This window comes from Channa argus, chromosome 10 (assembly GCF_033026475.1).
Source record: "Channa argus isolate prfri chromosome 10, Channa argus male v1.0, whole genome shotgun sequence".
Taxonomy (NCBI): Eukaryota; Metazoa; Chordata; class Actinopteri; order Anabantiformes; family Channidae; genus Channa; species Channa argus.
The window spans coordinates 20734746-20747891 of NC_090206.1; positions in this window are offsets into that span (position 1 = coordinate 20734746).

Sequence of the window (13146 nt, forward strand, 5' to 3'; positions counted from 1 at the left end):
CAAGGCATGGACTGCATTAGCAAAGTTTTTGTGAAATAATATACTTTTTTTCTTTGTATTTAATGTTCAGTTAAATAAATTATTTTCACTTGAGCCACAGTTTTAGTGAACTTATTATGTCACTCTTTATCATAGTATTATAGTACATCATTTCATTTTAAAATGATCAAATTCAGCCATGACACTGTGAATACAACCGTTTTTTGCAATATTCTCATCTATGCTCTCTATATGAATAAATGCAGTCATTGTTCCAGGGCACACCATCGGGGTGAACCTTTAGCCTGTAAGAGATAGCCCTGAGAAGGTCTCACCCCTCCCACATTAGTCGCTCTGACCACGGTATTAAACAGCATTCATCACCATCCTGCATCAACAGGGAATTGTGTGTGCGTGTGTGTGTTCAGTCTACCCTCACGAACACATACGCACAGTATGTTCACCTCCCTCCCCCGAACACTGATGCAATCAACTTCTGTCATCACTCAAACCAGTGGCCATGAAATGTCTGCTTGCACCAGTGTGACCTCTGCTTATGTGTGAATGCCTGCACGTCCATATTAGTGACATGTACCTACGTGAATACTAGCATGTAGATCTGCAAAATGTTCCACTGATGTGTGACAGTTTCTCAGTCCCTCAGGACATAACACACCCAGTGTGCTGAGCTTTAAGCCCAATAAGCCAAATTCCTAGGTTTTATCTGAACATTGAAAACCTTGGAATCTGGGTCTCATACAGAGAGCAATCCGTTCTTTGGATTCTGTTTTTATGAACAACAGTACAACAACAACTATCATTTGCTGCTAACTGTGACGGATTAGGATGTGTACCCTGCAGGATACTCACGCTTTGTGAAGCACCTCTTTTTGATCTCAGGATAAACGACATTGACGAGCTGTCTGCTCCTGTCTTCAGTTTAAGTTGCCAATAATCAGTCAGACATCTGTTGCCTTGATTTATTAGATGTTAGCATCACTAAATACCAAAGGAAAGAAACTGAAGGCAGTAATACAAGTTAGAAATACGAGGGTCCCAGCCAAAAGGATTCTGTCTTGAAAAGACGATAAATGTGACATCATTTGTCTCCGTCAGTCGAAAATTGTGGTGCCTTCCAAAAAGTTTATTTCCCAATCACTAAGCAGGAGCTCACTGAACACATTAGGAACATCTCAACAGTTGCACTTACAATAGTTATGTGTTAATTCCAACACACATAAAATTATATGAAGAAGACATAGTGTCCTTAAGAATATAATTAGTCGGTTTATACCAGATGGTAGAAAGACGGTGCCAATTTTGCAAACAATAATTGCTAATGAAATCTGGAAAGCCCTAAAACAGCTGTTCCTAAACTTTTTCTCACATCTCTCTGCAGCGATATGTTGTGAACTCAAATACCTCTTCTTGATCCACAGTGTAGAAGTCAGACACACTGCTCCTGTGGGCTTTTCTTCACTCCAAAAGTCATGATCCTTTTTTTTAAATAAATGTTGCCCTACACGCTCTGAATTGGCATTTCCTTGAATTGTGGCCGGTCAACTGTGAACGCATCATACATTTTAGTAACTCACATCAGTTTGCACAATATTTATAATGAAATGTGTTTTCACACAATAACTAAATTCTACACAGAAAACCAAGCTAGTTCGTGCTGCTGGCTGACAAGCAAAAAGGTGAGAGGATTTAATGTTTGTTTTAGCATCTGTCTGGTCATTGTTGACAATATGATTAATTAATTAAAAAGAAAAAAGAAATTTGCAGGAGATGTTTCACTACATTCCAAGTTTTTTACTAAATTAGATAGTATTCACACCCCATTAGTTTTTGCTCAATAACCTAAAATGACCTTAAACAACTCTATAATGGATGGGCATATTTTATGAATCAAATAGTAATCAGATTGTCAAACTAGCTCAGCTACTCTGCACTGCAGTGTTTGTGGCGGACGGTGACAAGCGGTTTAAGGCTGCAGTTCTACTTTCGTTTAAATAGTGAAGGGGGCTCAGTGTCCCACTCTTGTATGTCAGTAAAAAATTTAATTTAGGGAGTAGATCAACTTCCCACTAGACTGAATTCCAGGTTAAAAGAATGACTTGGTCTACGTAGAACTCCACTGCTTGCTGGACTGTGAACTCCATTGCACCTGGGAGCTCAGGAGCCATGCACTACATCTTACGGCTTTTAGTGGACTTGGCAGCGGCGCAAGTGTAGATTTAATTCACAGGGGAAATTGTTCTGTTTATCCAAAAGTCAAACATGGCAGAGGGAGTGCAGGGTGTTTAGTTTGGAATGATATGTGTTAAATGTGTGAGAAGCGAGAGAAAGAAGAGAAAGAGTATCAGCAGCAGCAGCAGCAGAGACAGACAGTGTGTTTGTTGGTAGGCAGACTGGCTGTTTAGATGCAGACTGCAGGTAAAGCCCTTTGACTTTCTACTAATAACGGTTACCTGTCTTATCAGTTTTACTCTATTCACTGCAGTCTGTTAACCTTTAAAGAAAGTTAAAAACCTCAACTACTTTCAGCAAAAAACAAATACATTAAATAAAACACCTGGTTTCGGTTTTGTGCCAGAAATCAATCCAGCCGAGTTTTTAAATGGGAGAAAATGTGACCTAGTGGCACACAGTGTTTGGAAATCATCAATCATTTAAAAACTTACATTTGTGGTTTTTGGTTAGTCAGCTGTTCTTAGTCAGCTGTCAGTAAGTGTCACACAAAAAGCAGAACATCTTCCAATAAAAGTAAGAAAACAATAAAACCAAGACTTAGGCCTTTCTGAATATGTATTTTATATTAAATCAAACCATTGCTATGCTAAAGTTCAAAGAATGAACATCGTTAAATACATTTTGTACAGTAATGCAAGAGTGAATCCAACTCCTGTAAATGTGAAACTTGCTTCTAGTCTTTAGTTTCACAGCTGCTCACTGTCAGAATAACAGAGCAGAACAGAACACCTCTTATTGTGACTGTCTTTTGAAGTCAGGTAATTAAGGATAATCCTCCTTTCTGAGGGTAGGTTGGGGTTTAGATCAAAGTGAGGAGTAGGTGTTGGGAACATGATTATATGCAAAGGGCCATGTTTATAATTTTCTTAACAATTTTGAAAAAACATGCAGATTAAATAACCCATAGTGCAGAGCAGCTCAAACCCAGTAGTAATAATAATCTCTGTAATACTATATAGAAAATATGCAACTGTCTGATATATTTTGCTGATAACTACTTTTCTTTTTATTTTATCTTATATTTAAACCTAAGACATTAAGGTTTAAAGCTATAGTGTGTAAATTAAGCTAGTGCCATCTTGAAAATCAGAATCAGTCCTCTCTGCTCAGTCCTCATGTTTTTTAACACATCTAGGTTTAAATACTATCAAAGAAAAGCTGAAATTCTGAACTTCCACCTCATATGTATCTTTAGATCTTAACCCCGTTGCTTCTGCAAACAGCAAAAACAAATGAATTGGCCTTGCCGTTCCAATACTTTTAGAGTGGATTGTATTCTGTGTATAATTTGTAATATTTTGTAGGCAAATTAGCCAGCCTTTAATCCATCCATTAATTTGCATCTAACCTATTTGCATGTGGTCCCTGGCTTTGTTGTCCTACAGGTGCTCGTGTTTGCTGTGACAGTCCAAACACATAAAGACAGTGAGACAATGTGGAGGTCTGCATGCACACGGGCCAGCAGGCACACAGACAAGTATGCAGACAGGTAGGCAGGAGCTGAAGGTAATTAAGAGAAATAATGATGGGCTCTACATGCTTGGGCAAAGCCGGCATGTAGGGACACAGACAGGTGTGCAGATGCTTGGAATTAATTACTGGTAATAACGCGATGTTAAATACTGGATATGTGTTGCTGTTTCCATGCAACATCAGCATTGGTGCAGCAACTAATAAACCAGTGAACAGAAAGTATATACAATTTATAGCCATAAACTCTGTAAACACTGAAACGTGTTTGTAGCTCTGGGCGAGGTTGATTTAGAGCAGCACAGCAGCTCACCGGACAGTCGGGAAGGACAGACAGGAGGTATGTCAAAAGGCCGGTGAGAGGAATTATCTGAGATGGAGTGGAGAGGGAGGCCAACTGCCCTGGGCAAAGATGTTGCTCCTGAAACTGTCATGTTCACAGGTTTTCATAAGTTTAAAGTCAGCGGGCTAAACAATGTCGACAAAGTTTGCAACGAGATTGTAACTGGAGGCTAACGTTTTTCTTTCAGGGACAAACAATTCTTTCTCTTGTGATAATTTTGTGTATTTGTTTCAGTAAAGTTGAGAAGTTTGTGTTCCAACATCAGTATTTTTAGTTAGAAAATTTTACAGCTTTAAAAAAAACATACTGACGTTACAAAGGTTCGCTGGAGGTAGCTAACAGACACTGTGCTGCCTTTGATTGACAGGCTGAAATCCAACTGATATCAGAAAGGATCTCGAAACAGACCAGAAACTTATGTTCTTTGTTACTTTCCTCTTGTTCCTTAAATGTTAAATGGTTTTTAGTGTAGAGATTTATTATTATACATACGTTGCTCTTGTGCAAAAACGAAATACTTTCCTGACATACAAAGAACAGACGTCCAACACACTTTTAGTTTGAACTTGTTTCAATTTGCATTTCTTCTTCAGAAGAAGAAGTGTTTCATAAACTATACCTGTTGTTTGACAGTGAATAGTTTAGCATGAAGAGGTAAAGGCATTTAACAGTATATCTGTAAAAATCCTACATTCGTGTCACCTAGCACATAAACAGACAGACCATTAGTGCTTTGCAGACAGACCTGCTGTCAGTCTTGGCATAGTCTAAATTTTGGTAGAAGAGCATGTTCAGAATGCCATAGATCAACATTACGCACAAGGCCACTGTAGAGGCTATAATAGCTGAAAATAAGGACCACTGTATTCAGCTTGATATGTACTGTAAGTAGAACAAAAATTACACCCAAGTGAAAAACATTGTGGTGGATGGAAAAACAAAATGGTGTGAACATGGTCGGTTATACTCTGTGAACACGGCCTAGCTCTAGATTATGTAGTTTGCATTAAGCTATAACAGAGTGGACGGGGAGCAAAAGATAAAAATGCATAGCAAAAAAACCAAAAAAATGATTGAAAATAAGAATAAAGTGCAGACATTTAAAATCGGGACTTGCTTTAATACGCAATCAATCAGTTTTACCTGTTCACTATCTTGCAGATAGTTAGACTAGATCTTTTTCTACTGCGTCAAATCAACAGGTGTAGTCAGTGTCAGTATCTAACACCGTACCACGTGCCACAGCCCTAACGTGCACCTATGGCTGGACACCCGTCAGCTTAGCTTAGCATAAAGACTGGAAACAGCCAGTTTAAATGTAACAATGTCCTCCTGCCAGCACATCTAAAGCTCACTGACGGACACTTGAGAATAGAATCTTTATTGTCTCCAATGAGTATGTAGACATTTACACATAGATATTACAATGAAATTTGTGAGCTGCATTTAACTCATCCCCATGGTGGGGACTCGTGGTTTGCCACAGGCTTTGCTTGGGCTCGGAGTGTCTTAGTCAAGGACACACCTGGTGCGTGGGCCTGGATTTAACCCTGGAGACTTCCCAGCTTGATATTACACCCATTGAGCCACCAGGCCACTAAAAATGGAGATGCCGTGGATTGAACACCACATTTCATACAGTATAAGCTGTTTGTTCAATCTATGCAATAATTCTCTATTATCATGTGAATCAAAGCAAAGCACAGCAAGTGTATTAACCACAATGTCAAAGCTTCTAAAGAATAAACTGTCTCTATAAATAATGGAAAATCCTGTGATGCAATAATTTAGACATCAAGGACACCTGTACACACTCACGTCTGCAAGTGTGTTAAAGTGTGCAAATGTCGCTGATGACTTAGACGTTAGGTCAACAGGAAAAACCAAACTATTCATGCAATCAAATTCACCATGAAAGCAGCATATGTTCTGTTCCAGGACATGTCCTATTTTGAGGTATTTTATGACACTGATCCTGGCTTATGTCAGGTTATGTAATTTTTTTTTTTTTTTTACCCCATATTAAGGCTGTTTCTAAAAACTGATGGCTAATTCCACTCACATCTAGGTTACATGGGGGAGAGCTGACTAGGCGTGAAAACAGCGAGAAAAAAACAGGACTAAATAAGACGGATTTAACCAAAAACCTGCTTAGCATCCTAATAAACACAGGAGGAAAAATTATGTTCATCCTTTACTTAAGGTAAAGTACAGCAATTTAAACCATTAAATGTAGTAAAAAATGAATTATCATACTGTAAAAAAATGAATTCTATTACTTAAAAACCACAGTTGATGAATTGTTTAGCAGATAAAATGTATCAGGTAAATTCCAAAGGGCTGTGACTTTTATTACAACCCATAACATCAATGTTCACATCAATCACCAGGTCTATTTCCACTTTAAAGTTTCCACTCAGGTTTTGTTATGTGCAAATTCTATATATAATTTGTGAAATGAGACATTCTGCAAAAAGATAACTTTTACTTTTGCTACTTGGATTTTTTTGATCGAACACTTTTGTGTAACAGAGTATCTTTATACTGTGGTAATGATACTTTACTTGTACTCAGTTCCTGAAGTCATGATGGCTCCTTATTTTGTGGCTCACCGTGCTTGTTGCTAGCTGTTCTATCTCTACTGTTTCTCCTGTCACTCCAACTGTATCAGCTCCACTTCTGTATGATGGCAAAGCCCTCCTCAGTATTCATTCAGCTGTGGAAAAGTGGGACCCATCAAAGGCTCCCCCACCACCACTGGCAGAGACACCAGATATCTTCACTGATCTCACTATGCTTGCCTTTAAAGAAAGTGACAGAGAAAACGAGGGAGGGAGGGGTGCAGTGGCTGTAAGACTCCAGGTCTCAATTTGTGGTCATTCTGCTGTGGGTTGCTGGCCAGACTTCACTTACATTTGGCTGCGGCCTGTAAGTTCGAGCTTCCTAGAGCCTGGTTGATCCCGCTGGCTAACAAGAGTTGTATCGTGAATAACTTGTTTACTTTGCAGGAATTTGATTTTATGTTGTTGACATAGTCCTGGCGAAGGGAGGTGAGAACCATGTATTTTCTGAAACTCTCCATTTTATCCTTGGGGATTTTAATATTCCTATCTGACTTTCTTAATATTACTGACTGTTTTACTCAGTCGGTGCATGGCTACTACACATGAGCACAGACACACAGTGGACCTTGTGATTTCCTATGGGCTGCCTGTTTCTATTACTAAAATATTGCAGTGTCAGTTTTCTGATCACTCGAGTGTTTTATTTAGTGGCCCTGCTGGTCGTAGCCATACAATCATCCCTTTGCTTTAAAAACACTGGTCTGTATTCACTCTATGATCTCCCCTCTTACATGAATCCTGAGGAGCTGTTAATCTTGTTAACTTCCAATTGTGAGGATATTTTGGATTCTATTTCTGTTCTTCCATGCGAATTGGCCAGGTTGCAATCAGAAACTTGGCTAAACGACTCGACTCTTCGGCAAGCTGAACACCAACGAACTAAGGGTAAACTCCGTGTTTCTGTGGGACTGCCTGTCAGAATATCACAAACCAGTAAAAGCTGCCAAAGGGAATTATCTTTCCAACATTGTTGCAAATAAACCTCAGGTGCTGTTCAGTACAAATAATTCTAGAATCAACCCATGCACTGCTTCTCATCGTGAGACATCCAGGAAGCAGCTATCTCCCCAGTTTAAGCTGTTCTATGTGAACTTTGCATGTTTTCCTTGTGTTTTTGTAAAGTTTCCACTGGGACTCCGATTTTCTCCCACAGTCCAAAGACATGCATGTCAGGTTAATTGGTGACTAAATTGCAGAGATGGATATAGAAATGTTTTATGGTCAGACTGGGGTTCTGGAATATTTGGAAAATAATTCATAAGATTTTTTTGAAATCAAATTATATACAAAGTAATTTTTGGGGGGTTGAGATTTTGAGGGAGGCTAGTGCCACCCCTGCACAGTGAGTGTGTATGTGAGTGTGAATGATTGTCTGTCTGTGTTCATAGCTCTGTGTTGGCCCTGAGATAGACTGGAGACCTGTACAGGATGTACCCTGCCTCACGTCCAATGACAGCTGGGACATGCTCCATCCTCCATGACCATGACCATGTTAAGCAATTAAGATAATTAATAGATGGATGTTTTTGATATAAGACACAAGAGTCACTCCATAGCCCTCCGTTTCATGTCTTCTCCTATTTTGAGGTGTTTCAAAGGGGTAGTAGTGCAAAACTTAATTATTTTGCTGTATTTTTAAATCTAAGAAAATTAGATTGACAAGGATGGATGATCTGAGTTACGACATGGATTTGCCATTGCATTTGTTTACTCATACCACTACAATTCTCCAGGCGTTCATTATAATCTCTGATGTGCCTCAAAATTAATATCTCATACTCTGGCACAGATTGCAGTAGTTTACCTGAACGCTCCAGCATGTTGTGACTGCAGCAAAAACCTTAAAAGCCACAAATTAAACAAATGCTTTCACAAGATGAGATGTTCTCTTGCTGCAAGTACTTCTACCCTCAGTAAATGTAGTTTTCCTTTAAGCCATAGTCAAAGTTTATCTTAGTGCAACCAGGCCTTATAGTATAATGTGATACAAATCTGAAAGTCTTATCTGGAAAGAGTAAAACAAGTTCATGCAAAGTGTAAACAGTGTGATCGGATTGCAGCCAAAAGTGGAAACACAATCTGTGTTTGTGAGAAAGTTCAGCCCACAGGAACTGTCATGACTCACCCTGAAGTCTGAATTATAGGAAAAGACCTGTTTTTGTTGATGCTGCCTGTTGCTTAAGAGTTCTACAAATTACCCTTTCTGCCTGAAATGACACATCACAAACATAATATTGTTTTTTCTGACCCAGTAGCTGGTACAATTGTTGACAATATTGTCTCACTGTCACTGACCCTCTGCCAACTGAATAAAACTAACCAAACTCTCAGAAATTATACTTGATGCCTCGTGGTGTGAAGCTGCAGATTTATTTGTGTCTGGAGATTTAAAACTTACCTTGAATATGTTCATGCAATACAGTCCACTACTTACAACATTACATTTAAACATATATCAAATATTTAGTTCGTTCAATAAGACTGAAAAGGGTCTGCAGCCCAACACAGTTAAAGAGATAAAGCTCCATGTCTAATAATGATGTGCATAGAAACTCTTATTCCCTCCCCCTCATCCTGATCCTCTCTGTCACTTCCAAGTCAGATGCAAAGTTTCACAGAACAGATGCAGGGCAGATGTTATCCATTTGTTCCCTGGCCAATGGGAAAGCTGCATTTACATGCCGAATGTGCTGTTGAAACATGAAGAATAATGCGAAAAAAACAAATGGGCAAGACATTTCATGGGAAAAATGTAAAAAAAAATGCGTTTGATGCCTGAACTTTTATTTGTAAATAAGATGTGCTGTTATGTGTAGAAATCTGATATGCACTGATTGTAGGTTTTAATCAAGTCATCAAATGTGACAGCGACAATGACAGTTATTAGGTTTTTTATATTTTCCATTATTATTATTATTATTATTTACCCTTCTAAGTAACTCTGGCAACCAAGAAATGTTTGGATTAAACATGAAATTTCCCCTCCCAAACTATTGTAACTCTGTGAACACTTTATAAAAGGCAAATACTGTATTTGGTGTTATGAGATTTGTAGGGTGATGTTGGAACATTGTAAAAGTAAAATGGGTGTCAGATTGTTACTATGCCAAGGAAGAGATATTCGGGAGAGAGAAAGAGACAGAGCAAAGCAGAAATCCACTTACAGGTAAGAAATTAAGGCAGGTAAAAATAAAAAGGACCAAAACAATAGGAGAAAGTTAAGAAGTAAAGAGCGTGAAAACAAAGCAGCCAGCAGTAATTCAGCCGTGTGTCATGTGATTACCAGTGTTTATTAGCACAGATCTGAGGTACAGCTGGCCAGAAAACTATACTGTTCGACTCCTCTATAAACAAACCCCAGTGAAAAGTGTGGTGCTAAAGAAGACACAGAGCTTTAGAACTGGATCTAAAAGATGTTTTTGTACCGTCAAAACCAGAACATTCCTCCTTTCCTCCATCAGCTCTGTTTAATTCCCAGAGTTCAGGAATGACACGAGAACAATTTACAGTCACATTAAGTAATGGATGGATTTTATTAACCTCTACTGGTGCCCAGGAGGTATTACAGCCCCATAAACAGAACCCACCGCCTTTATGGGTCAACTAATATAGCATGGAAATAACTGCAGACTGCAATGTCCTTGTGTGCCCTTAGCCCAAAGTTTAGTTGTTCTTGTTGTGTAATGTCTGACATAATGGAGCCACCTACACATAGCAAATAATAAAGCATTGTTTCACAACATTTTTTTTTACCAGATTCACGACAGTGGAGCTGTGGAGGCTTAAACTGGACAGACTGTCACTGAGCATTTTTATTTACCCCTTATCTGTAGTCCATCATCCTTGTCTCAAGTTTCCTGTCACCTAATTACGTCAATCACTGCAGACTCTTGGCCAGTATCTTTGCTGCTTTTGTAACTTTGAAATAACAACCATGGGTGTCTTGTCTCTGTCGGAGGCAATTTAGTAAAACAAATTATTTTCTGTTTCATTTTTGAGTCAATAGGTAACAAGCATGAGGTGCTTTAGGACACAGTGAAATGTTAAACAGCAGCTGTGTCAGTAGTCACTTATCGTCCCTTAACAGATGAAAGTCCACTTTGATTGTCTTTTGGTGAAATGAAATCCTCTCTATAAACAACTTTTAAAAAGCAATTTAAGTGACCCCAATTGCAACTTCAAGCAAACAGAGTACATGTCTAGAATTACACAGTTCTGTCTCTATAATTTAAGGCTCAGTTGAAGCTAAATGTGAAATAATCATCCGAAACGTGTCAGGTACCGTATCAGGAATGTCCAAAATGACCCGAGGGTGTTATAGGAGAAGTTACCTTTCTCATGTTTGCAACTACAGGGATCAGAGCCTTTTCTTGTTTAGTTAGAGAGGCATAGTCTGCGACACGAGCAGTTGAACTCAGCGGCTGAGAATTCTCTCAGGAGGTTCAGTGGAACATCAGACTGTGGTATGATAACACACTGTTCCTCCAAGCTTTTACTGCAGTTCATAACACATTTTGTGAAGACTGGCCAATTAGTGTAAGTTATTGGCAAGGAGGGCAAATGAGTAAAACATTGTGTGCTTTGTGTTGCTTGTTTGCTGCCATATGTCTGCACAAAGTGCCGGAACAAAGCTCGTAAAATCACAGTTTCTTGCTGAAAAAACACATTACGGTACGTCTTGTTTAATCCAAAAACCTAAATGTAATAATGACAAGTAGGGGTTGTTTAATTCATTTTGAAGAGCTCTATTGTTAATTTATTATAGTTTTTTGTAAACTTTTGTCAAAAACCCCAAATGAAATTGACCACGATTCAATGTTGGGAAAACAAAAATTACAGGGGTGATTACATTTTATAGGCAAAGTATATTTGTTCCTCCTATCCTCATGTTTTGACATGTGCATAATTCATACGTCTCAAGTAACAGCTTGCATGCAAATGTGCCATTTGAGTAGATACAATATGTTGGTGGTAGTTGACCAAAGACGGCTGTACATGTACACATAAAGGTTGAGAACATGATATATTGTAAACCACAAGCTAATGGTGGGACAAGAAGAGGGACACACCCATGGAAACAACAATTACATCTCTTAAGTCTTCTTGGTTATGTTTCTACAAGCTTCTCACACCTGGATTTAAGTTAATCTCATTCTTCCTTCTTTCAAGCTTCATCAGACTTGAAAGTATCTGAGATCTTGTTCGATAACTCATTTTAGCTGAATGACTGGAGAAGTCCTGGTAGTATGAAACTTCTAGCATTACATTGATATTGAGGCCACTGTGCTGCTCAAACATTAGAAATAGTCCAATCTGTGCCAAGCCACAAAATGTTATCATGGAGATTTATCATGGATTATAAGTGTAGAGTGTTACTTTCCATGTTTGTCTTTTCTACTACATTTTCAAAAAGTGCCTCTGAAAGTCTCCATCTGAACACATGCTCTAGATGTTAGAGTTGTGCAACCAAGGAACATCCAACAGCACTGCAGTGTGTTCATTAGGAATTGATGAGACCTTTATCCTCATTAACTATTACTAAAGTGACCTTAAGGTACTGACCCCAAGTCATATGAGAATGTTATGTCACTCAGGGGCCTCACACAAGATATAATGTGTGTACAAGTACACAGGTAAGCAGAGTTGATCCTGGAAACACTGTTACCTGAGACTTCCTATTATTGTGATGGTCTAAGAATAGTTTCCACCCTTTTCACGGAAACAAGTTAGCTCCCATCATCCAGTGCACAACTTCCACTCAAACGCAAACCACAAAAGAAAATGGTGCCACTGAGCTGCAGCTGCAGCCTGCATTGAAAGATAAAGACACGCAGCTACTGTTAGTGTTTTCAACTCCACATGAGCAAGCAGTCATTCATCTTATTCTACTCATGTACTCACATCATCACACAAAAAACATGAATGAACTGGTTTCTGCGGCTCAGAAAAGTAGGACAAACGATGGAGGAGGTAGGGTTGAGAGGTTTAATATAATTTTATGGAGAGTCTCTTCAAATAAGTTCAACACGGCCTCCCCTTGTTAATCCTTAAAAAAAAACAGATGGGTTAAATATTCTAAATACTGAAACCAGTTAAATTATAAAAATACAGACACAACTGTCACAAGTTTGCAACAAACCCACTTTTCTGTTCTTATATTTTTACTTTGTGTAAAAATGCTGACATGTTTTGTGTGCACATGCACATACGCACATACCCTTGTCCTACGACAGTCCTCTTAGTAAGGAGAGGACTGTCGTAGGACAACATCAACACATCCTGGTGGTTTTACTGTTCTGGGGGGAAAGGGGTCAGCGTGGGCTTTCTAATTCGGCCATGTGGCAATGCAGCCCTATACACAGCAAGCTCCAATGCACTCTGTGTTCTGACACCTGTTGATCGTAGCAAGCACTACATTTTTGTGAATATAGTGTTGTGGCTGGTCAGTGTATAATGGCTACGTTGTGTCCTGTCTAT